Consider the following 26,692-nt stretch of genomic DNA (forward strand, 5'->3'; position numbering starts at 1 on the left):
TCAAATGGCGGCAATGGCCGGAGCTGCGCCTATCCGAAGCCAGGGACCAGGTGCTTCTTCCTGGTCTCCCATGTAGGTGCAGGGGCCCAAGCACTTGGGCCATCCTCCACTGCCTTCCTGGGCCACGGCAGAGAGCTGTCCTGGAAGAGGATCAACCGGGACTAGAACCTGCGCTCATATGGGATGCTGGTGCCGCAGGCGGAGGATTAACCAAGTGAGCCACAGTGCTGGCCTTAGGCATCTTTTACTTTTGGCAATATAGGAAATCAAATGACCTAAAATGCTTTCACTACAAACTGTAAGAATTATCAATAAGCTATATTTTAAAGAGAAATAAACAGTTAATTTTAAGTTTGTATAAGGTAGAGAATGTAAGCCACATTTTATATTTTATAAACTATTATGTTATAAATATGAAATAAAGGACAAAAAGAGTGATATGTTAGCTTATGAGGGTGCAAACATTCTATAAACTTTTCTCTAAAAAGGCTACTTTCTGCATTGCATCAGTGTAATCTGAAAATTCTTTACCAATTTCATTTACAGACAGAATCTCTATGATCAGACTATTACTCACTTTCATGTCCCCACCATGCTAGGTAAATATCCATAGGGATATAATTTACAGCCTGCTGCCCCACTCAGAAGGAACCCTGAATGTCAACACTCAGAATTTTGTCTTTATGGGCAGTCAGATCATAGAGACGAGACTTACAACTTCTTATATCCTACAGCTTGAAAATGTTACCCCAAGTGCCCGAAACTGGTGGGTGTTCATGCATAGGCCACTTTACTGACATGGCCCAGCTTGGATGATGAATGTAGGGCAATGACACCAAAGAACCACCCTTGGTTCAGGGGCCCCGCATCATAAATGCCTGTTTATGCTTCCAGTTGCTAAGTGGGTTCAAAGAATAGAAATAGGAATAGAATAGAATAGAATAGAATAGAATAGAATAGAATAGAATAGAATAGAATAGACGATTAAATAGTATTTCCAGTCGAGGCTGACTTAAGACCTCCAAACTCAACATCTCACACCGTAACAGTGTGGTTCCAAGTGGCACTGCAGCGTGTTTGGTCTCTAATGACAGAAGTAATAATATTGTTTCCTTGTGGCCAGAGAAGGTACCGATAGAACTCCTTGTTAATCCCAATTTCTCTGTTTTTTTTCTGTGTCGATTTGCGGATTCCTCCATTTCATCTTCTTCATCTCTGGATCCTGGAGACCGGATTTTAGCATCTTGTCCCAGAAGCCACTGCAAAATTTACTTCCCGAGCTATCAGCACTGTAGACTTCCAACATTATCCCTGCAGCAGTGCAGGGTTTTCACTTGGTTCTTCTCTGCTTTCCACTTGCATTCGAGAATGGTCTTATCGAGAGAGGCATCCATCCAGGCCAATTCTTTTCCAATGTCTCCATGTCCTACAACTATCATTTTTGACTTTCTTTCGACAGGCCATGTCTGTGGAATCTTACATAAGAACCAGTCAGGATCCATTCTTCTGCTCCTTTATTTGAGCTGATCCAGTGAGCTCAGAACATGCATTGCCCTGGCTGGCGTACAAGGTACTTATTTCTCCACGTTCTCTAGTTCCACTCTCTCTTCTCAGCTCCACATGTTTGATTGAAGGTATTCACAGAAACTGACCCTTAACAAGGAAATCAGATTCCGCATGTTCATGGAACTCTTACATGGTCTCCAGCACCTTATTGATGATGCCACTGAGGCCAGTCATTTCAGAGGCAGCATGGATTGAGAAGGGAACCTTCTCCACAGCACATGATTGCTTGTTTTCCGTGTAGAAGCATTTCTGGGGCTGTGCCAGGGCAATGAGTACACATAATCCTTGCCCACAGATAGCAGTGTGTGGGTAGAGAATGGGAGCTCTTGTCTTTTAGGACTATACAAAGAGGTAGTTCAAAGTTAGACTGCATAGCTAAATAAGAAGGTGCTGTTGAACCTGGCTTGTTTTCTTTTCTGTTGTCTCCTTGGTGGTATCCATAAAATATCAATAACATTCTGATAACATGTAACTGAGCTGGGGATAAGGGGAACCCAGGGAGTTCTAAAAGGGAGAAGTCAGAGCAGTGAGCCACGTGCTGAAGGGCTGCTAGCGGTCATGGTAGGAGTGGCAATGTGGAGGGAGGCTCTCTTCCATTGAAACAAAGGGACTTTTTATGTTTAATATTAATTTTGATGTAGATTCAAAATCACAGGAAAACTGAAAGAACGGTACATGGAATTCTCATACATACTTCTCCTACATTATCCAAGTGTTCCCACTGACTACATACACCTTTTCACTTCCTCAGGTGTTATCTCTCTCTCTCTACCTCCACATCTATTGGATAGGCATAATTGAAGGATAAATTCACTGAAGTTACAGGAAAGTAATGAGCTATTTGTTACACTTCGAAAAAAAAATCTAGGGGTCCAGTGCTGTGGCGCAGTGGGTAACACCCTGGCCTGAAGCACCGGCATCCCATATGGGCGCCAGTTCTAGTCCCCGCTGCTCCTCTTCTGATCCAGCTCTCTGCTATCGCCTAAAAATCAGTAGAAGATGGTCCAAGTCCTTGGGCCCCTGCACCCACATGGGAGACCCAGAGGAAGCTCCTGGCTCCTGGCTTCAGATCGGTGCAGCTCTGGCCATTGTGGCCATCTGGGGAGTGAACCAGTGGATGGAAGATTTCTGTCTCTAGCTCTCTGTAACTCTGTCTTTCAAATAAATAAAATAAATCTTAAAAAAAGAAAAAAAAATCTAGTATAACAACTGAAAAGATGAAGGAATTAATATATTTTCTACATTCCTGTATGAATATTGTATATACAAGCCTGATTATTTGATCTTGACCCTCTTCCTGAGGAAGTACACACATTGAATGTAAAAACTGTATTGCCTCATCTTTTCAGAGCCTCATCTTTTTGGAAGCCCAAGATGTGAAGCCCTGGATCTCATGTTTGTGAATATGGAACATAGCTCTTATCTCAGGATTAGGAAAAGTAACTTCAAGAAATGTTGCAATTTTGTTTATACGGATATATCATTGTTAACTAGCATTAGTGTTTCTAGTCTGCACATACCCTCAAAGCCATTTCTAACATCTTTAGGGTACAATAAGAATGAAATGTAATCACAAGTGTAATATTAAAAAAGAAATATGTTTTATTTTAATTGTTACCTTAGGAAAAAATGATTGAACATGTAAGATAAGAAATCCCAGCTCAAATTTTATACTTTATTTCATTATCATCAATTCTTTGCCTAGTTTAGGGTCATTTATCAGCTTATAAACAACTCCTAGTACCCATCCTGTGAACAGTATGTTTTCTAAAGTTGTTCTCTGTGATTAATTGTTTCTTACACAGAATTCACGCTGAGAAAACACCTTTAAAAGTGTCCTTGTAAACACATACGTAACTAGCAAAAAATCACCTTCACTTGTTTTCTGCATATTTTATACTTTCCCATTTCACCTAATGTCTATGTAATACTTGAAAACTTTTATTTAATGTGTTTTTTTTTTCAAAATGTATTCATTTATGAGAGAGAGAGAGAGAGAGAGAGAGAGAGAGAAACAAGCTCCCAGTTGCTGGTTTACTCCTCAAATGCCTGCAATGGCCAGTACAAAACTAAGCAGTATCTCAGGCTGAAAACTCAAACGAGGGCCCCCCATTGCTAAAGCCATTACAATTGCCTTCCTGTTAGCAGGAACTTGGAACCAGGGCTGGTCCCCATGTACTTTGTACCCATGTACTTTGATGTGGAACAAAGCACATGTCTTTTTTTATATGTACACAATGGAATACTGTTCAGCTATAAAAAAGAATGAAACTGTCATTTGTAGCAAAATGGGTAGAAGTAGGCATCATGCTGAGTGAAGTATCTAGACACAGAAAGACAAATGTCATGTTTCCCCCTATATGTAGGACCTAAAATTTAAAAAAAAATCTCAAATTATAATTACTAAAGGCTTAAAGGCTGACTAGTGACTGGGAGGGGTGGGGGATATAAAAAGAGTTTGGGGGGGGCCAGTGTTGTGGCGCAGTAGGTTAAGCTGCCGTCTGCAGTGCCGGCATCCCTTATGGATTCTAGTTTGATCCAGCTCCCTGCTAATGTGCCTGAGAAAACCTTAGAATTTGGCCCAAGGAAACAGTGGAAGATGGCTATCTGAACCCATGTGGGAGACCCTGATGAAGCTCCTGGCTCCTGGCTTCTGCTTAGCATAGCTCCTGCTGCTGTAGCCATTTGGAGAGTGAACTAGCAGATGGAAGATCTCCCTCTGTCTCCCTGTCTCTCTTTCTCTCTCCTATAACTCTAACTTTCAAATAAATAAATAGATCTTTTTTAAAAAGGAGTTTGGATGAGGAAATATGGGAAGCTGGTGGGGTTCATTAATTGTGATAAATATGGTAAGATGAGCTGTTAACAGGAGAACTGTGTGAGTGGTGTATGGAAATTCTTTGCATTACTACCTCACGATTTTTATGTTGTAAATTTAAAACTATTCTGAAATAAAATGTTCAAAATAAATAAACATTTGAAACAAGGAACAAAGTCCTGGAAAGGAGGATTAGGGGGGACTCCTGGTCAGAGACGTGAGAAGGGCCCCAGCTCCCGACTTCATGTTCTCAGAACATCAGCTCTGCTATTCTCTGTCTTCTCCATTGGAGGAGATCACGCTAACCCAAAAATGACCTCCCCTCTGGCTCACCCCTTCTGTTTCATTTATTCTGAAATGTGAATAGATCTTTGTTTACTGACATCAACACAGCAATAGATAGGTCGATCTGTACTTTGGAAATTTATATTTACTAAATCAAAGTTAAAAAAAAAAAGAGTGATAGAAAATATGTGGCAAAGTACGTGAATCCAGCTCTTTATAGATAAACAGAGACCAGTTTCAAATTTCAGATGTCCAAATGATCCTAAAGAAATAAGAGAGCAGTTAGGGACCATCTTATGGAAAAGCCATTAAGGGAGTGGTTTGTAAATCTTTAAAATTATTTTTTGGTAGATTTGTACTATATCAGGGAACACTGGAAACCTTCAGTGAATTGTAACTGTTTTTGTTAACATGCTGATATTGCTATAATTACATATTTACTAAATTTATTGATCAGAATAGCATAATAATGAGGTCATAGATACAGATCTCAGAGCTAGCTGTGTTATGTTTAAGTGTCTACCAGCTGACCTCTCATCTCACTTTTCTGTATCATTAACTGTGATAGAGAACATTAAAATGTGAGATTGCATATCTGGAATGAGAAGAATTCTGGAAAAATAACTCAAACTTTGTGCTTTGCTTACAATGGTCACTACTCATCTTTGTAAAACTAGAACAATTTATGTCTGATGATGAGACATATATTCATTTAAAAGACTCATAAAATATTCTGTACTTATATATTGTCTAAAATTCCAAAGATGAATTTATAACCTTTAACAATTGCACCAACCATTTGAATTGTTTTGTTTGTCTGAAATATTTTTTCATACATTGCACATCAACTAAAAATTAAAGTTGTTCATGCAATTAGGAGTATTACGCTAATGTTATAACTTGTAGCAGACCCACTGGAAATTATATTTTTTTATTTATTTGACAGATAGAGGTATAGACAGTGAGAGAGAGAGACAAAGTGAAAGAAATCTTCCTTCCGTTAGTTCACTCCCCAAATGGCCGCTATGGTGGGCGCTGTGCCGATCCGAAGCCAGGAGCCAGGTGCTTCCTCCTGGTCTCCCACGCGGGTGCAGGGGCCCAAGCACTTGGGCCATCTTCCACCACCCTCGCGGGCCACAGCAGAGAGCTGGACTGGAAGAGGAGCAACGGGACTAGAACCCGGCACCTATATGGGATGCCGGTGCCGCAGGCAGAGGATTAACCAAGTGAGGCACCCCCACTGGAAATTATTAATATCAGCAGACAAATATTACATGAATTAGACACAACCAATTACATTTGTTTTCAACTTACATATTTATGTGAAGTAAAGTAACAGAATATAGAAGAAATTGTAATGAGCTATTGAGACAGAATCTAGTCAACGAAGTTGCCGGTTACTCAGAGGAAGTCAAAAGTCTTTAGTCTCTCAAAGCAAAATTAATGAACAGCCAATCTCAGGGAAATTTCTCAATTTCTCGTAAAAATCACTGTAGTTGATTCATCAGGCTTTATCTAAACCTGATCTCAGGATTTCAGACCATGTTTTTGCGTATGTGGTGCATACCTAAGATTTCTGGATGTTTACCTACTGCCAATGACTTGAATTGGTTCCCCTTTCAGACTTGGTGGGTTCAAAGAGAAACCTGAATTATAACATGCTGTTAGCAGGTATCTCCGTAAACGTCAAGAAAAGATTGCAGGGTGGGGAGCCCTTGTCTCTGCCAAGGGCCATTTGGATATTGATAGCATAATTTGTGAGTCATACAAAATTACAGACTTAAAAATTAGCCTGCTGTAGGTTTATTAAATCTGTTTCTCACCTGCGGTTGCCTTGGCAGGGCCAGACTAAATGATTTTGTGGGCCTCACATGGCTTGTGTGCCAGACGTTCCCTGCCCCTGGTTGTGGTCATCACACTAAATCACCTGTGCTTATAGAACAAAATCCTCATAACCAGGCATCAGGATGGTTCTTGTGGGTTTCAGACCCATCAGTCATGACACAGGTTATTGCCACACTTAAATCATGAGACTCAGGGAACGTCAGTGTTAGCAGCACAACTCTTTCCATTCCTATTTTGTGCAAATTCATGCAGCTTAAATTCTGAGACTCACTTTATGAATGGATATCGCACCCCTCAGAACAGTTCCTTTTCTATACAATAAATTTCTTTTTAAAATTCTACAGTAAGTATACCCATAATGTAGTTTTATATTTGTTTGGTTTTGTTATACCATTCTTTTCCTCTTTGAAGATGTGTAATGGAAATTCCTACAGATTAATCCATAAAGATTTTTTTTTTTTTGACAGGCAGAGTGGACAGTGAGAGAGAGAGACAGAGAGAAAGGTCTTCCTTTTGCCATTGGTTCACCCTTCAATGGCCGCTGCGGCCGGCGCGCAGCGGCCGGTGCACTGCGCTGATCCGATGGCAGGAGCCAGGTGCTTCTCCTGGTCTCCCATGGGGTGCAGGGCCCAAGCACTTGGGCCATCCTGCACTGTACTCCCGGGCCACAGCAGAGAGCTGGCCTGGAAGAGGGGCAACCGGGACAGAATCCGGCGCCCCGACCGGGACCAGAACCCGGTGTGCTGGCGCCACAGGCGGAGGATTATCCTAGTGAGCCGCGGCGCCGGCCCATAAAGATTTCTTAAGGTTATTCTTTGTACTTACATACAGAGTGCACATAGAAGGATGAACTAATTTAGAAAAAAGAATTATCTCATGCTGGATATATTATTATTATTTTTTAGAATGAGGGCTAGTTTAAACACTACACCCCTCTCCTGCTCTGGCTTCTGATTCCTGTTTCCTACTAATTTGGCCTCTAGGAGCCAACAGTAAAGATCCTAGTGGTCGGGTTCCTGCCCCCATGCGAGATACCTGGATTGGGTTCCTGGCACCTGGCTTTGGCTCTCTGGCAGTTGAGGGCATTTGGTGTGATGGGGTGGGATGGGAATCCAAGGGACAGAACTCTTTCTCCATCTTTTTCTTTCTCACTCCCTCTCAAATATGAAAGTAAATAAATAAATAAGTACAAGATGTCAAGTTAAATAAAAATTTCAAGAGAAACAAAAATATGTTTAATATATGCATATCCCCAGTACGGGTTTAGTGGTTCTAAAACATTATTCCTTGTCTATATGAAATTTCTGTTTATCTGAGTGTCTTCTGCTTTGTTAGCAAACCTGGCAGCTCGTTTTTTATTTGTCTTCCATCTTTTCCATTTGACCACCTCTGACTGCTTTGCTCCCTCCCGCCCGATTTAGGCACCCTCATTGTTCCACATGGGACAATCTCTGTGAAATATGAGGAAGGAATTTGGAATTTGGAATTCTTCTGTCATGCAGACGCATACATTGGTGTTGGAATATGTAAATAATAATATTATGAAAGATCACTATAAGTAAGGCGCTCTTAAGTTTGTAACATATATTACTTAAATTACCTGGAGGAATAACCATTGATACAAGTATTCACTTCATTTTACAAATTTGAAAATTGAGACTACTGAGAATAAGCAATATATTTAAAGTGATACAGTTAAAATTTTATATATGAAACCTAGTATCTGGACTCAGGGGTACCAACTCCTAGACCCACATGAACTACTCACTATTTTTATTTGTATATTTATATACCATTCTTGTATAACTATTAAACTTTTACTGTATAAGAAATATCAGGAGACTGAAATTGCTACCACTCATACCCAAAAAGTTTAGCTAATTACATTTTCAGTAAACCGACTCTAGCATTACCATGACAAAATAATTTTAAAATCTACCAAATTAGCTCAACATTATCATAAAGTTTTTCATAATTTTGTGTAGCATAAACTAGGATTTTAGAAAAGAACATTTGATTTATTCAAAGATTAGTTATTTTCCTTATGCCCGTGTTTGCGTTTTCCCATTTCCTATATGCATGCGTAGACACAGGTGTTGTGTGTGCCTGTATATGAATGTGCATGTGTGTGTGTCATAAAGACAGAGCGTACCTGCAGACTGTATCTACTGGAACCTTACCTAGCTTCCATGCTAATTCTGAAGATATTTTTAGCTAGTATGTCAATGCAAGTTTTCCTAAATAGAAACTCTGTTCTTCACACCTCGAGTCGGCCTGAAACACATTTTCACTGTGATGCTCTGAGTCTCTGAGGCTGCCACATTTCAAACTCAGGGAGCCATTCCTGAAAGCAGAGAGCATCTCACAGATCTTGGATATCTGAACAAAAACTGTTCTATTTTCTAAACACTCAGGCAGTTGGGTAAAATATTCGGTAATATTTAGACAGAGAAAGATGTTCCTAAAGTAATTATCCCCAACAAAATCCTGAGGTAGGAATTGAACAATTTCATCTACTCTTTATTTAGCATTTTGAAATCCCAGATATTTTACACTATTACATTTTGTGATAAAATCCCAGGGTATTTTTCTAATTATCTACTTCTTTCTTTCTTTATTTATTTAAAAGGGAGGGTGACAGAGATGCCCACAACAGTCACTGCAGTGCCAGGTTGAAGCCAGGAGCCATGGAGCATAGGGATCTCCCACATGGGTGACAGGAGCTCAAGTACTTATGCCTTATCTACTGTTTCCTGACCCATGTGATGTGGGATGGGGCATCCCAAGTGGTGGCTTAGTGCTGTACCACAGTGCCCCCCATAATCCTACATTATTATGAAGACAAATGTGCGCACCACCTACTCTGCAAAAACAGAGTGTCAATGTCAATGTTAGCCTCATTGTTATATCACAGTTGTATAGAGCTGTGTTTGACAAAAAGAAATGAACATTGTTTAATGGAAAATTAACACGTATTTTGACAAATATTTTTCTTTTTTCAAAAAAATGTAACTGGTACATAACAGTTGAACAGATTTATGGGGTATCATGTGATGTTTTAATACACATACATTCTGTGCAATGTCTAATCAGGGTAAACATATCCATCTTCTCCAACATTTATCATGCATTTATGATACAAACACTCAAAATCCTTTCTGATAGCTTTTTTCAATAGAAAAATTACAGTGCGTTTTAATTCTGTATAGTGATCTTGCTGTGCAATAGAACACAGGAAGGCCTTTCTCCTATCCTCCTATAACCTGGTTCCTGTTAATCAGCCTGTCCTCATCCTGCTCTCCTCCATACTATCCCCAGCCTCTGGGAATTACTTCATTCTTAACTACTATGAGACCACCTGCTTTAGCTATCACATATGAGTTATACACTAAAATATCTGGCTTTATGTGCCTGGCCTATTTCACTTCATTTTAGCAAATATTCTAATTCTCTAGAAACACTAACGACAAAGATTAATGTTGAGTCCAGGGAACAAGTAGTGAGAGTTAAAATGGCCCCCATAGATGGCAATAGTGATGTACTATTACTGATAACAGATAACAGAAGCAATTATAATAATAGTGATACTAATTTTACTGATTCCTTCAGTTCAAGACTGTTTTCTGGATAGTAGATTATTCTAACAGTCATCCGTCACACAACCATATCGGAACAGGTACTATTTTCATATGAAAAAGAAAACTCAAGTGTAGGAAAATTCCAGATGTGGAGCACCACATGGCTACTGTGTACTTCTTAAACACCCATCAGTTGGCTATGGAATCAGGCCTTTTAAATGACAATTCTGAAAGTTTATCATCGTTCAAGGATCATTTTGTCTTCTAAGAAGAGTTTTATGTGATGTATATTTTTATTTGAAGGTATTATTAAGTCTACATGTTAGGACTATATTAAATTTATAAGCTAAACAAAATTCTTTCTAGATCCTGATTCTCCTACTCAATACTGGGATTCAGATTCAAATATTTGAAAACTGGAAAAGCATAAAATTACTTTGTTTCATTTTTGACATAACTTTAAAAATTTATTTTCTTTACATAAGTGTTGGATAAAATATAGTTTTTCTTGGTTAAATTCTATTTTTAACTTTTTGATGGCCTTATTTTCATACTTATTTCCCTTTCAAAAGCACAATGACTCTGTCAGTCTTAGATTTGCTATATATGAGAGCCCTTCAAAATGCTCACAGAAAATGACATTAAAATATAAGTTCATTTTGATGAAAATTTTTGAAATCCACTCATATGCAATATCTTCAAAAATTTCTATAGAAAATGTGTATTATGAAAAAAATTGCATGGGTTTCAATCTTTTGCATGAAAATAAATATATTCTTTAATTCTATTTCCACAAGCTTGTTGAAGACCTGTGTATACAATACATTGTACAGAGTGAATTTATTCTTCACTTATTGCTATTCCCAGCCATTGTACAGAACTCATGAACTTCTGTGATCCACCAGCATGGCTGACAACCTAACCACAAGCTATGGCTTTCCCCAAGAAGTTATCAGCTGTTGGACTGACTAATTGGTTAATGCTGTGATGTGTCAGTCTTTGTCACAATAACAAGGATTATTAGCAATAACACCTAGGGAAAAAGAACTCTATGCCATCCAAACTTCCTACCTTCTTCATAATGTAGAACATTCCATGAGCTGCAAGTTTTAACTCATTCTTTAAATGAATTTACTTTCTTCTCACAGTGAGGAGAATGATGAACGAGCTTGATACTTTATTCTATGTAAGAGGTTGATGCAGATATTTGTAGATCATTTTATCAATTCAGAATTTTTTCTTGATAATAACAGAATATGATTCAATCATTTTTAGAAAACTGATATTCAGGGAGGTGTCCTATAATAATAAAGTTAAGTTTTTCAGCACTCTGGCCTCAGAATCAGCCCTTAAGGCATTTGGATCCAGCTAAAAAGTCCATGGCAAAAAAACAATTACCTAAATGAAAGATCTCTGTGAGTGAGATCCCAGTGGAAAGAACGGGCCATCAAAGAAGGAGGTACCTTTCTCTGAAGGGAGGAGAGAACTTCCACTTTGACTATGACCTTGTCTAAATAAGATCAGAGTTGGCAAAATCAAAAGGCTTCCATAGCCTTGGCAGCTCATGACAAGAGCCTAGGGTGATTACTGACACCATAAACAAGAGTGTCAATTGTTAAATCAACAACAGGAGTCACTGTACACTTACTCCCCATGTAGGATCTCTGTCCTTAATGTGTTGTACTATGTGAATTAATGGCAAACAGTACTTTACACTTTGTGTTTCTGTGTGGGTGCAAACTGTTGAAATCTTTACCTAGTATATACTAAATTGATATTCTGTATACAAAGATAATTGAAAACAAATCTTGATGTGAATGGGATGGGAGAGTAAGACGGAGGGGAAATGGGATGGTTGCAAGTGGGAGGGAGGTTTTGGGGGGAAAAAGCCACTGTAATCCAAAAGCTGTACTTTGGAAATTTATATTTATTAAATAAAAGTTAGAAAAAAGTAAGTTTTTATACATTTCAAGAAGGTTTGAATTAAATGTGAATATATATTTTTGCTCTATTTGGTATTATCCATTCTTATAGAACATACTATTTATATGTAAGAACTTTCTCTTTATATAAATCTGTCTGGAAACATACAATACTCATGTTGTTTATTCTTCATTCCTTTTGCAGTTCATTGGTATGCTTGAAAAAAAAAGCAAGAGGAAAATAGATGATAGATACATAAATATATAGACAGATGATAAAGATCTTCCCTCTGTTTATTCACTCACCAAATAACCACAATAGCCAGGGCTAGGTCAGGTAAAAATCAGGGATATAAAATCCATCTGGATCTCCCATGAGGGTGGCTAAGGTGCAGGCATTTGCACCCATCATCCATTGCTTTCCAGGAGGCATCAATTGCAAATTGAATCTGAAGCCCAGCAGCCAGTACCCAAAACACTACCATAGGCCTGCGCCGTGGCCCAATAGGCTAATCCTCCGCCTTGTGGCGCTGGCACCCTGGGTTCTAGTCCCGGTCGGGGCGCCGGATTCTGTCCTGGTTGCCCCTCTTCCAGGCCAGCTCTCTGCTGTGGCCAGGGAGTGCAGTGGAGGATGGCCCAAGTGCTTGGGCCCTGCACCCGGATGGGAGACCAGGAGAAGCACCTGGCTCCCGGCTTCGGATCAGTGCGGTGCGCTGGCCGCAGCGGCCATTGGAGGGTGAACCAACAGAAAAGGAAGACCTTTCTCTCTGTCTCTCTCTCTCACTGTCCACTCTGCCTGTAAAAAAAAAAAAAAAAAAAAAAAATAACACTACCATAGGGAATGGGTGGCCCAATTAGTGTCTTGGCCTACTGGGCTACAATGCCCTCTCCTCAATGGCATGACCTTTTAAAGTTTTGTAGTAATTATGGACTCTTCAAAAATATTCTCTGAAATGTCAATCCGCTAAGTTTTCAACTTATTAACATTTTCCTTGATTTTATGATAGGACAAACTATACAAGTCCACAATCACTCATTTATAATCATCATAAAAATAGTATTTTCACTCAGACATATATATGCTTTTTAAAAATGCAATTTAATATTTTTAGAGTCGGCACCCTTAAACATAAAAATTCATATTCTCATTTTTTTTTTGACAGGCAGAGTGGACAGTAAGAGAGACAGAGAGAAAGGTCTTCCTTTGCTGTTGGTTCACCCTCCAATGGCCCCCGCAGCCGGCGCGCTGTGGCCAGCGCACTGGGCTGATCGAACGGCAGGAGCCAGGTGCTTCTCCTGGTCTCCCATGGGGTGCAGGACCCAAGCACTTGGGCCATCCTCTACTGCACTCCCGGGCCAGAGCAGAGAGCTGGCCTGGAAGTAGTTTTAAATATAAAAAGAAAAAGTGTCTTAAATAGAACTTTGATAAATTTATAAACATGAATTTCAACCATTACCAGACCAAATTATCTGAATAAACATTGCCTTATGAGACAATGTTCCTCCAATGAGTAAAGGGAGGTGAAATGATCAATCCAACCCATAAACCTCAGTGTCTGTCAGGGCCTGGGGCCTCTTTGTAGTTTGGAAATGAAGCAGATGTTTTGTTGAAAAGGAGAGAAGAATGAGCACATGGTAATACATGGCGGCACAGGAGCGTCCGCGTCGCTTTTTCTAACTTGGAGTTTCTGAGAGATTTAAGTCAGTTTTCTTTCCGTTTGCTTTAATTATATTCTCTCTGATGTGTCACTGAAATTCAAAGTTTTAATCATAAATGTGAGATTTAGGTGGCAACCTGAAACACCCGTGGTGACTTAAGTTTTATACTATAATTGATTAACCAAAAGCACAAAACACAAAAATATGAGTGTGAAGATGACAATTTTCTTGCTACTAAAGATAACACAAAGGTCTTTCAAAAAGTTCATGAAAAACAGAATTTTTTTTTTCATTTTCGATTCTCTTTATATACAGAAGATCAGTTTAGCATACATTAAGTAAAGATTTCAACAGTTTGCTCCCACACAGAAACATAAAGTGAAAAATACTGTTTGAGTACTAGTTATAGCATTAAATCTCAATGTACAGCACATTAAGGACAAAGATCCTACATGAGGAGTAAGTGCACAGTGACTCCTGTTGTTGACTTAACAAATTTACACTCTTGTTTATGGCATCAGTAATCACCCTAGGCTGCCAAGGCTATGGAAGCCCCCTAAGTTCACCAACTCTGATCATATTTAGACAAGGCCATGGTCAAAGTGGAAGTTCTTTCCTCCGTTCAGAGAAAGGTACCTCCTTCTTTGATGACCCATTCTTTCCACTGGGATCTCACTCGCGGAGATCTTTCATTTAGGTGTTTTTGTTGTTGTTGTTGTTGTTTTTTTTTTTTTTTTTTTTTTTTTTTTTCCCCAGAGTGTCTTGGCTTTCCATGCCTAAAATACTCTCATGGGCTTTTCAGCCGGATCCACATGCCTTAAGGGCTGATTCTGAGGCCAGAGTGCTGTTTAGGACATCTGCCATTCTATGGGTCTGCTGTGTATGTTAATTTATGCATAGTTTTTTTCATGATACCCATTTCTACCAACTTCTGAAGCACTGTCATATAATCTAGCTGGAAGGTTCTGGAAAGCGACAGCATCATTTTCCAAAAACAAACAAACAAAAAATCCCTAAGACCAAATTACTTAAATTACCACACTTCAATTTTCTGGATTTAATTCATGACATAAAAATAACCCCTGAGATGAGTGTCCTCTCAGTTTTCATATATGTAAGTGTGCCTGATTAATTATCCGTTCAAAAATTTGTCATGAGGTATTACTGTGGATTCAAAAAAAAAAAAAAAATGAGGGAAAGTTGCCTGCTTTTATGTAAACTTATTATCATTAAGAAAGTCACTATGCATGCATTACATTGCACACTGATGCTGTCCAGGAAGCACTTTCTCATTTGACATGCTAATGTTTCTAAAACATATGAATAATGTGATTGCTTGAACAAGAAATATGTTGTAAGTATTTTAACTAGAAAAAAAATCAATAAATATTCACATCAGGATATGCCTAACTTTGCCATTATATGAAAAAAGTCCTCTTGTTTTCAGATCCTTTTAGATATTCGAATCACAAAGAAGGATGTGTGATTTTCATTACAGCACACATCATTTTCTGTGTGCTTTTCTTTCTCCACCTTGGTGCTCTGAGCCATGTAAATTTTCCAGAGCCCAACTAATTTGGCTACAGTTGTGAGCACTGAATGTGTGAAAGTCAAGACAGAATTTGGACTACTCCAAATTTTTAGTGATTATCAAAATATTAGAAATAATATTTAACAGTTTTGAGAATGTAAAAACACACCTTGAGAAATACAATATAACAGTACTTCAAAAGTGCATAGGAAATGATTATTATGAAGATAACTTGCAATTCAAAAATTTTTGTACCAAAATAAAACTTAATGTTTAAAATTATTTTATATGATTTGAAAGGCAGAGAGAGAGAGAGCGCGCGCTCTCCTATTCACCGGCCCACTCCAACTGGTTAGGGGGCGGGCTGAATCTGAGAGCCAGGAACTGGATCCAGGTCCCCTGTGTGAGTGACAGTGACCCAGGTACCTGCTGCCACCAAGGGTGTGCGTTAGACGTAAGCTGGATCAGAAGGACACCCATGACTTGAATCCAAGCACTCTGACAAGGGATTGGGGAGTCTCAAGTGGCATCTTAACCACTTTGCCAAATGCTTGCCTCGCCTTTAATTCGATTTTTCTATGAACTTTTAAAGATCTCTTTGTATTCCTTATTGTGCTAATGAAAAGCCACACCCTGGGAAAATTTGGTCAGATATATCTATATTTGTTGATATCTATTTTATCTCATAACTATTAAGTGTCTCAGCCGGAGTTCTTGTTCTGTACTTGCAAATAGTTTATTGAAGCTGATGGAATTCTCTTTCTTTTGTGCCTGCTTGTATGTTTTGTGTACATATCTACAGAGCTTGCTCCCAAGCATTTAAGAATCTGCAGACTGAATAATATGCTTTCCATCATCTTCTTTTCTGTTGCAGATACGAGTGGGTCTTGTGAGAAAATTACTTTTTCCTGTCTGGCTGGTTCTCAGAGGAATGGAACATTCAAACACTTTCATTTAGCTGGATAAAACACAATCGAAAAATAAAATGTGTCCTGTAGGTTTATCTCGGTGTTCTCACCTTCGAGTAGCAAAGGATAGAACAGAAATATATGACAGTCTTCAACCCCAGCACGTAGTATAGCTGAAGCAATGTATTTTGGTTATGGAATTCAAGAGAAGGAGTGGAAGGGTAAGGAGGAGTCACCAAGGCAAGCTTTGGGGTCTAGTCAGCCTCGAGGTTGACTGAGCCACTTCCAAAGAGAAAACTGTATGGAAATGAGGTCTCAGCCAAACTCTGACAAAATTCCAGGTCTCAAGAGCTTTAGGTCTCTTTTCCTGTGTGCAGAGTCATGTACCTCTCTAACCACGCATGACACAAAGCTGCCCTCATGTTTGTCAGGTCAGGATATCTGAAAGCACACGTGACCAACCCCGTATTTTTCGGAAGATCCCTGGGTCATGCTTATGGCTGCATGAAATATTTCAGTGGCAAATACCATGAAGCACATTGCTGCTGTGGGTGGGACATCTTGATGAAGCGGTGAGGGTAACAGATGGCTCCCTGTTTCTCCAAAGGCATTATTACAATCTCTGGGTGTTCTCAATCTGCACATGAGGAAACAGAAGCCTAAAGAAACTGAGGTACTTTCTGAGGAGCGCACAGACTTGCAAATGGTGGAGTAAGAACCTGAAGCCAAGTTCTCCAGTGCCAGGAATTCAGTGCTATCTGTCCTTCCATCAATATCTCAGAAGGTACATCTTTGTGAGTAGAATCTTTTATTGCTTCAAAAATGATTATTTTTCCATGATATGAGGCTTTCTATTTGTTTAAGTCTGGTAAGTGCTTTAGCTATCACTCTACCTCTTCTGGACAATAAAGAGAAAACCAAGAAAATTAAATGGATTGACTATAATTACAGACCTAAAACAAGTCTGTGTCCACATCGAGGACTGTTACCAGGAAGAGCTTTGTAAGGAGCTGCACTTTCTCAACCCCACACGTATTCATAAGCCGTTCTTAAGCTTCAGCCTTAGAGGAATACCTTTCATTCTGATAGATTTTAGAATCTTGCTACTAACTCACATGAAATGAATGGGCTGTCAGTCTTGATATCTCTATTTCACTTGGAGGAGACCGCTGGCTTTTTTTTGGCAAAAAGGGAGCAAGTGAATAAAGAGATATCATTTAACAGCATCAATAAAGCAAGTGAACCTCAAAAGAAGAGTAACTATGTTTAGAAATTGTTTACATGACTTAAACTTTTTATTGTTACTAATGCTAAAGCAAATCTTCCCTAAGGAAAACCACAAGTATAACTGAATTGCTTTTCAATGAATTCCAATGATTCTTTTTGGGGATGAAGCATTTGAATACAAATTTTAATGACATAATTACTACTGTTCCTTTGTTTTGTCTACTATCATTTGAGATGACTGACAAAAAAGTTGAGTAAAATAAAATAATTTTTGCTATTGAAATTTAGACATGCTCAGGAATTAGCTGTTTCTTATAAGGTACAATTCTGATTTCTATTATTAAAGCCTAAAAATATTTCTTAAAATTATAACACTTAAATTTTTTCTTAAAATTATAATACACCATAATTTATAAGATAACAAGATGGATAATTTGTCAGAAGGTCAAAAATTTTTTAAATATAATAATATATTTTGGAAAATTTTATGAGTAGATTTCACAAATTATGTTAAATCTCATGATATGTGAAATGATTTTGAAATGGAGAAAATTAAAAAAATATTGTCTTAAAATTTAATAATTACATTTCAAAAGAGAATTGTTAAATAACTGGGCTTTTATTTTTTGGTTGTTTCATTTAGGCACATAATAACATGTCAGTTCTGTGTTCAAAGAACCCAGAATTTCTTTAATTGAAAAAGTAAATTCTTCTAAGAAAAAAAAATCATCTAACATCTAGTAAATTTGATGCTTGATAAAGAACTACTATTTGCTAAAAGTCATATTTGGTAGGATGCTATTTCAAGGTTAGATCTATATTTGCCAAATCATGTATTGTACATCTCCTTTATCTGTATACCCCTCAGTATTCTCAAGATGTGGGGCCTGAGGCAGGGGTCAGCTTTTCCCTGTGGGCTCCTTGGCTTCCTGAGTCGTCTCACCATCTGCTCCTGTTCTGAACCACACGGTCTACATGTGAGAAAAAGCTTCCCAGGGATCAAAGGAAAAATTCAGGTGGTCCCAAAATGACAGATGCCATGTTTTCCCTGGTCAGGGTAACTAATAGAATACCAAAACTGTAATGTATTGGAGTGAAATGGACATTTTGAGATTTGATGATTGTTTACCACTCTTGTCTCTACAGTGGAGGAAGTGTTTTTTTCCTTCATACTATTTGTTGAACTCTTAACATGTTAATGTTATGAGTATAAAGTAAACTGAAAGCAGATCGTTAGAAAGATTAAGAGAGCACATAAGAGAGAAAGGAGGAGGAAGGGTGGGAGCATTGGCGGGAGGAGAGCAGAGTGGGAAGTATCACTATGCTCCTGGTTTACCTTAAATAAAAAGAAATTAAAAGGGATTTACACAGCCACAAGAGTTGGTAGAGAAAAACCTGCTGATATGTTGATGAAAGCATCGAAGAATATATGTAGGGACATTGAGCGGTGTTAACACTTAAGAAGTTTGGAAGGTTTATTACCTAGAGAATAGGAAAATGAATAAGAAACTACAACAAAACTTTCTCTGTAGTGTTTCCAGTTGCATAGTTATTAAAAGAAAAATTGTAAAATTTTATATTTGAATAAAAGGTAGCATTTTCAAAATTTTATTTCAGTTATACAAGTTTCAAGTATTTCACATACACAGATTTAGGAAGATAGTGATGCTTCTCACCCTACTCTCCCTCCTGCCCACCCTCCCACCCTTCTTCCTCCTCCCTCTCCTACTCCCACTTTTTTTTTTTTTTTTAATATTTTTTTTTAATTTTTTTATTTATTTTTTTTTTTTTTTATTTTTTGACAGGCAGAGTGGACAGTGAGAGAGAGACAGAGAGAAAGGTCTTCCTTTGCCGTTGGTTCACCCTCCAATGGCCGCCGCGGCCTGCGCGCTGCGGCCGGCGCACCGCGCTGATCCGATGGCAGGAGCCAGGAGCCAGGTGCTTTTCCTGGTCTCCCATGGGGTGCAGGGCCCAAGCACCTGGGCCATCCTCCACTGCATTCCCTGGCCACAGCAGAGGGCTGGCCTGGAAGAGGGGCAACCGGGACAGAATCCGGCGCCCCGACCGGGACTAGAACCCGGTGTGCCGGCGCCGCTAGGCGGAGGATTAGCCTAGTGAGCCGCGGCGCCGGCTCCCACTTTTAATTTTTACAGAGATCTGTTTTCAGTGTACTTAATATTCTTTTTTTTTTTTTTTTTTTTTTTTTTTTTTACAGGCAGAGTGGACAGTGAGAGAGAGAGAGACAGAAAGGTCTTACTTTGCCTTTGGTTCACCCTCCAATGCCCGCCACGACCGGCGCGCTGCGGCCGGCACATCTCGCTGATCTGAAGCCAGGAGCCAGGTGCTTCTCCTGGTCTCCCATGCGGGTGCAGGGCCCAAGCACCTGGGCCATCCTCCACTGCACTCCCTGGCCATAGCAGAGAGCTGGCCTGGAAGAGGGGCAACCGGGACAGAATCCGGCGCCCCGACCAGGACTAGAACCTGGTGTGCCGGCGCCGCAAGGCAGAGGATTAGCCTATTGAGCCACGGCACCAGCCGTACTTAATATTCTTAAGGTTAACCATATAGTAAGTAAAGAGTTCAACAAATAGTATGAAGAAAAAAAAAACACTGTTCCTCAACAAAAGAGACAAAGCCTGTAAACAATCATCTAATCTCAAAATGTCCATTTCACACCAGTACATTACATTTTAGGTACTGTATTATTTAACCCAGATCAGGGAAAACATTTGACATCTGTCTTTTGGGGACTGGATGATAGCATTTTAAAAGGTATTTATTTATTTATTGAAAAGGGAAAGTGATAGAGAGAGAGACAGAGAGAGGGGCACTCCATCTCCTGGTTCACTCCCTAGAGGGCTGTAACATCCTGAGCTAGACCTGTTTAAACCAGGATCCGGGATATTCAACCAAGACATCCATGTGAGTGGCAGAAACTCAAGTATCTGAGCCATCTTCTGCTACATCCTAGCTACATTAGCAGAGAATTAGATCAGAAGTGGAATGGCTGTAATTTGAACCAACACTTTGATGTGGGAAGCAGGTGGGAAGCGCTGGTTTAACTCACTACAACACAATGCCCATCCCAGGAGGGCAGCTTTAAAAATAACCATGTGTTGCCCCTTTTCCAGGCCAGCTCTCTGCTGTGGCCCTGGAGTGCAGTGGAGGATGGCCCAGGTGCTTGGGCCCTGCACCCCATGGGAGACCAGGAGAAGTACCTGGCTCTTACCATCGGATCAGCTCAGTGCACCCGCCGCAGTGCACTGGCCACGGTGGCCATTGGAGGGTGAACCAACGGCAAAAGTAAGACCTTTCTCTGTCTCTCTCTCTCTGTCCACTCTGCCTGCCAAAAAAAAAATTAAAAAAAAAGAGAAAAAAAGTAACCATGTGGTCACCAAAGAGTTGCAATATCTGCAACAACTCTATGATGAGTGAAAGAGGTGACAGCTTTTGAGGATGGTGTCCTTTGAAAACATTTATGCAAAAATAACACCTTCAACTGTCAAGGATTCCCAACCATCCACATCATCTGTCTGTCACATTTCACCACCGACCTTGTCATGGCTATATGGAACAAGATTATCTAAAGCAGATGTTTCTCCTTCTGATGTATTTCTGGAAAGTCAATAATAGCCCAATGCTGTGTCATAAAACCTGCATCATCCATCTCACTCCACTTCATCACAGAGGCACTGTGTCATCCAACATCATCACAGGAGGAGAAGGGTGAGTATAGGACAAAAGGATATTTTGAGAAGGGGGAAGAGAGAAAAAGGTGAAAGAGAAAGAGCAAATTCACATAACTTATCTTACATTATATTGTTATAATTATCCTATTTTATTATTGCTAGCTTCTTATTGTGTTTAACAGATTAAATTTTATCATAGGTAAGTATAAACAGAAAAAAACTTAGTATAGAAAGGTTTTGGTACTACTACAGTTTGGGGCATCCACTGAGGATCTTGGACAATATGACCCATTGATGGGTGAGGGATTCCATAGCAGTTGGGTTTTATCTAAAAATTTCAGATTCTTCATCACTCTAAAAAAGGATGGACATTTATACTTCTTTAAGTCCAGACTGAAACTAAAGAAAATAGAAAGATACAGAAACATCAAATAACTATTTTAAAAACCTAAGAATAGGCTTATACATTGAATGAAAATAGATCTACACCAAAGCACAAAGCATTGTGAAATTTTATGTTTCAAGGACAAAGATTCTGACACTTGTGGGGCTGGGGAACGTAGTCTACTCACAAAATGTAAGGAATAATAATGCCTCTAAACTTAATGGCTTCCAACACCAGACACTAATGCAATGGGAAATTACCCTGAAAACACTTTACAGGAAATGATGTCTAACTGAAATCTTCACTTAGCTTAACTGTCAATTAAGAATAAAGATAGAATGAAGTTATGTTCAGACACGCGGAATTTCAACAAAGACTATCTACCATTATCATTCTTGAGGAAATGATTTGATGTGCTTCCTTCAAAACAAAGGAGTAAACCTACATGGAAGCATCCTCCATAAAACAGGGATGCAGTTCAGGAGGGAAAGAAGCCATGAGACACATGGGATGCTGGGGAAGTGAGATCAATGATGACAGCAGCCCAGATATAGAGATATGCAGGACCACCCGGAGGAAGTCAGAAGCCTTTGGGAGTTCTTCAAGAAAATGAAACCAAATAATTTATGATGCATGTGAATAAAGAAAGAGAGGTTTACACAAGAGAAGGAACATTTGGAGTTGAAGTAGTGCCGTCCTTATGGAAAAGTGAGCAAAAGACCAAAAATGATAATTAATCCAGGGGAAAATGTGCAGAAATGTAAAATCAATGACAAAATGTATGCACAAGGTAAAAAGTTATCAACAGAATCAAAATAATGTAAACAGGCCTTGTTGATAAAAACCAAAGTTATGGTAAAGCCTTATCGGTAACGGAAGGGAAGAGTCTGGGGGGAAGATTAGGAGTAATGCTTACCTACTTCATAGTGTGCCTCCTACAACTTGTAACTTGTTAACCTATGTTGTACAGCTAAGGTGCACACTGCTCTTGTCTGCCCAGGAAATGTCCATGTTCACAACTTTTGTCTAGGTATAATTATTAACTGCACACCATTCATTCTCAAAGGAGACCAGTCTGGATGATAAACGACCGTGTCAACACAGCTTAGAGGAAAAAGGTTGTTTCTTGCTCATGTTAAATGCAGGGGTCAGTGGTGGTTACACTACTGCTCCTTGGTTTTTATTTATTCCAGGATCTGGGCTAAGGAGCAGTTCCCAGTGGGATATGCAGTTCCTGTGACACAGAGAGAGAGCGATAAGGCACCAAAGGGACATACCGGCTCACATGTCATTGGGCAAGGAGAGTCCCCTGCCCACGCCAGCTGTCAGGGCAATGGGAGCGACACGGAGATGCTGCTTCTCACGTGGCAATAATGGGGATGTGTATTCCTGCTAGGAATGGGGCACAAAAATGGGACTGCGATGTACCGGATCACCAAGTGGAAATAACATCTTGGAAAATATGAATCAGTGACCATGTAGCCATAATAGCTAAACTACTGCTGGGACAATTTAACTATGAATTAATAAGACACAATATATGTATTGTGCTTTTTATTTCACACTGGGCTTTTACATACACAATCACATTTTTTAAAAAGATTTATTTAGTTAGTTTTTTTTTAGTATTTTTTTAGTATTTTTTTTGTATTTATTTATTTAGTTTTCTTTTACTTAAAAGTCAAGTGGATGATCATGAAATGAAAAATATGACTGGACATTGATTGTTGTTCTGCACACAAAGAGAGGGAAAAACAGAGAGAGAGATCTTCCATCTGCTGGTTCACTCTCCAGATGGCTTCCATGCTCAGGGCTGGGCCAAGCACTTTGGTCATCTGCTGCTGCTTTTTCTAGGCCAGTAGCAGGCAGCTGGATCAGATGTGGAGCAGTCAGGACACAAATCAGCTCCCATATGGGATACTGGCATTGCGGGCGGCAGCTTTACCTGCTACACCAAAACATGGACTCCACATATACACTTTTGTTTCTTACACTGAACTTCATTTGGATACTTTACTATGTCCATTTTACAAGTGAAGAAATTGACATTAAAAATTACATAACATGACCAAATGATGCAAATAGTGTCAGTCTGAGATCCAGGATTCCAAATTTCCATATACAATACTGTTCCTTCATAAATGGGATACAATTGTACTTTATGATAAAATAAGTTCTGTTATGTATTTGGTAGTTTTGTAACTATCTACTTTTTTCTCTTATGCTGAATGTATTTATGTGAAAGAAAATAAATGTAGAACAGTGTGCTGCTCTTCACGATTAGCAAATTTGAAGTGGTTTGTAAAGAAGTTTTCTTTCTTTCTCACTGGCTATAGTGTATGCTCTATCAATAAAACAATAAATCTAGATTCCATCTTATTTTATACAAATACAGCCCACCTACAAAGTTGTGTGGAATGTTAAGTGGATGATTGAAATGAAAAATATGACTGGCTATTGATTGTTGTTCCATATACAGACTCAAAATTTTTAGTTTGACTCAGATATGAACATATTAAAGTATAAATGTGAACCAATATCAATCTTTTATAGAAGTAAAATATACTGTTTATAGGGCCGGTGCTATGGCATAGCAGGTTAAAGCGCTACCCTGCAGCACCCGCATCCCATATGGGTACTGGTTTGAGTCCCTGCTGCTCCACTTCTGATCAGGTCTCTGCTGTGGCCTGGGAAGGCAGTAGTAGATGGCGCCGGTCCTTGGGTCCCTGCACCCACGTGGGAGACCTGGAAGAAGCTCCTGGCTTCTGGCTTATCGGCTCAGCTCTGGCCATTGCGGTCATTTGGGGAGTGAAGACCTCTCTCTCTCTGGCTGTAATTCTGTCTTTCAAAGAAATAAAATAAATCTTATAAAAAAGCAGTGAATTGTACTGTTATAAAGTGCTTTTGTTGTGGAGTGCGGACTGTAAAGATGTAATCCTCATTACACTCCTCTTCTGAAATCCCACCCTTACTCACCCACTCGGGCTTTCATGCGTTCATTCACTCATTTCACAAGCAGTGTTTTACTCATTACCTGTGCCTGTGCTTCAAGAGCCCAAAATCAGGTGATGGAGACAGAAATACACTCAAGTAATTGCTACAGAGTGAGATAAGTGCTATCAGAGGTGTATGCAAAAGGCTAAAATAACACTTTCGATGAGCCTGCGGGTTGTGACATTTCAACCAGAGAGTCAGCAAAAGTGTGAATCTGCCGGGTGGCTCTGGAGAGAAAGAGGGAGGGAGGGTGTCACAGAGAAACTCCCTCAGGATACACTGGACAAGAAGGGACATCTTCACATTAGTATAATCTCCTGAAATTAGGCACAGAGTGAGAATTTGGTTTCTCGCCTTCAGGAACTGAATGCCTTTTTTAATGACCTATGCAATAGCAATCACGTGGTTCAGCAATGACGCTGTCCTCAACCACACAGGCTTAAACCATGGTGCTCGCATAGCTAGATGCTCACAAAGCAGAACCCTGGGTGAATGTGGCCTGCAGGAGCTGAGTTCCTCCCATTCTGTTACTGGTCTCACAAGAGTCCAAAGCATTTATTAATATTAACTGGCTCATTTATACATCAGCTTCTGTTTTAACTTATTAAGGTATATTTTTATATTCTTGGATCACTTGAGAGCAATTTAGTTATTTGCATTAACTTTGTGAAAGTAATTTGTAACCCCAAACAAAACAAGAAGTGCAAAAAAGAATCCCCAAAAACAAACTTAAAAGAAAATACCAAATAAAATATAATAGATGACAGTGGAACAGGTATATACATTAAGAAATGTGTTAGTTTGTATTTTTGTCCCTACTGCTTTAAGTTTAAAAGGGAACCCGGCTTAGTCTTTACTTTGATCACAAATGCACTGAATTCCTCCCCTCCCCTGGATTAATGTCCTCTGTTTTGATTATTGTTATGCACTCTAAGCACATTGATTTTCACAATTCTATAATTGACTTAATAAAAAAGCAATCAAAGCATAGTTTCACGATGACTAAGTAATTATGTAGTAATTTATCAAGTCAGCTAATTATTATAGATTTGGTTCAAGGTTCTCACACATTTAACTCAACAGCAGTATTAGGTATAAATAAAAATTTTGACATATTGAGACAGTAAACAAATTTTTACTTTCTCCTTTATCTGTAACTAAAATTTTCTGGATTATTTATCAGCCACTAAAATGTCTCAAATTTTAATATACATTTTACTTTGATTTAATAATAATTGTAGGCATATAATTTAATTTTAGGAAAGGCAGTTCTGATAACATAAAAGCCCAGTGAATGAATCTAACATACAGAAGAATAAAATACATTGTTTTTAATTCATCAACTACAACAGTTATTCTACCAATAGGTCAGAACCCAATGTCAGTTGAACTTTCTTTTTTATTTTTAAAGCTCTATTTATGGGAGCCGACACTGTGGCGCAGTGGGTTAAAGCCCTGGCCTGAGGCACCAGCATCCCATATGGTAGCTGGTTCTACTCCCAGCTGCTCCTCCTCTTCCAATCCAGCTCTCTGCTGTGGCCTGGGAAGGCAGTAGAGGATGGCCCAAGCCCTTGGGCCCCTGCACCTGGCTCCTGGCTTTGTATCCACACAGCTCTGGCCATTACGGCCATCTATGGAGTGGACCAGAGGATGGAATACCTCTCTCTTTGTCTCAACCTCTCTCTGTAGCTCTGTCTTTCAAATAAATAAAATAAATCTTTACTAAAAAAAAAAAATGCTCTGTTTACTTGTTTTGATTTATTTGAAAGGCAAAGCAGCAGGGAGGGAGACAGATTTCCCATCCACTGCTTCATTCCCCAGAGGCCAGAAACAGCCAAGTGTGACCCAGGCTGCAGCCTGGAACTTGGCGTCACCTGCTTCTCCCAGTGTGCACAGGAGAAGGAAGCTGGACTGGAGGTGGAGTAGGGTGAGGACACAGCACAGACACTTGATGTGGGTTGCAGGTGTCTAAGGTGGTGGACCAAGCCTCCATGCCTAAGGCCTGACCCGGCTGGGTTTGTTGTTATCAGCATTTCTTTATAATATATAGATGATTATTTGATTTTCTGCCAAGGAATTTGGTGACTTCTTATTTCTAAGGCATGCTATCAGATCATTTTAGTCAGTTTCTGAATTAGTTTGACTACGATGATAGGGTATAGCTATGTGAAAATTACATATAATATATACAATGAAAATATGTATATTTTAACAATAAATTTAACTGTCATTAACTCATATATCCCATCGCTTTATTCATAATACACCTACAAAGACTCAAACTG

The 26,692-nt window shown here is 39.2% G+C and overlaps 1 pseudogene; it reads right to left on the reverse strand.

Annotated features, from left to right (window-relative positions):
* Positions 1-579: 579 nt before the first annotated feature.
* Positions 580-26,692, reverse strand: part of LOC149122233 (ribosome biogenesis protein WDR12-like) — a 67,375-nt pseudogene continuing 41,262 nt past the window's right edge.

This window comes from Oryctolagus cuniculus, chromosome 14 (genome assembly GCF_051225735.1).
Source record: "Oryctolagus cuniculus isolate XC-2025 breed Fujian yellow rabbit chromosome 14, ASM5122573v1, whole genome shotgun sequence".
Taxonomy (NCBI): domain Eukaryota; kingdom Metazoa; phylum Chordata; class Mammalia; order Lagomorpha; family Leporidae; genus Oryctolagus; species Oryctolagus cuniculus.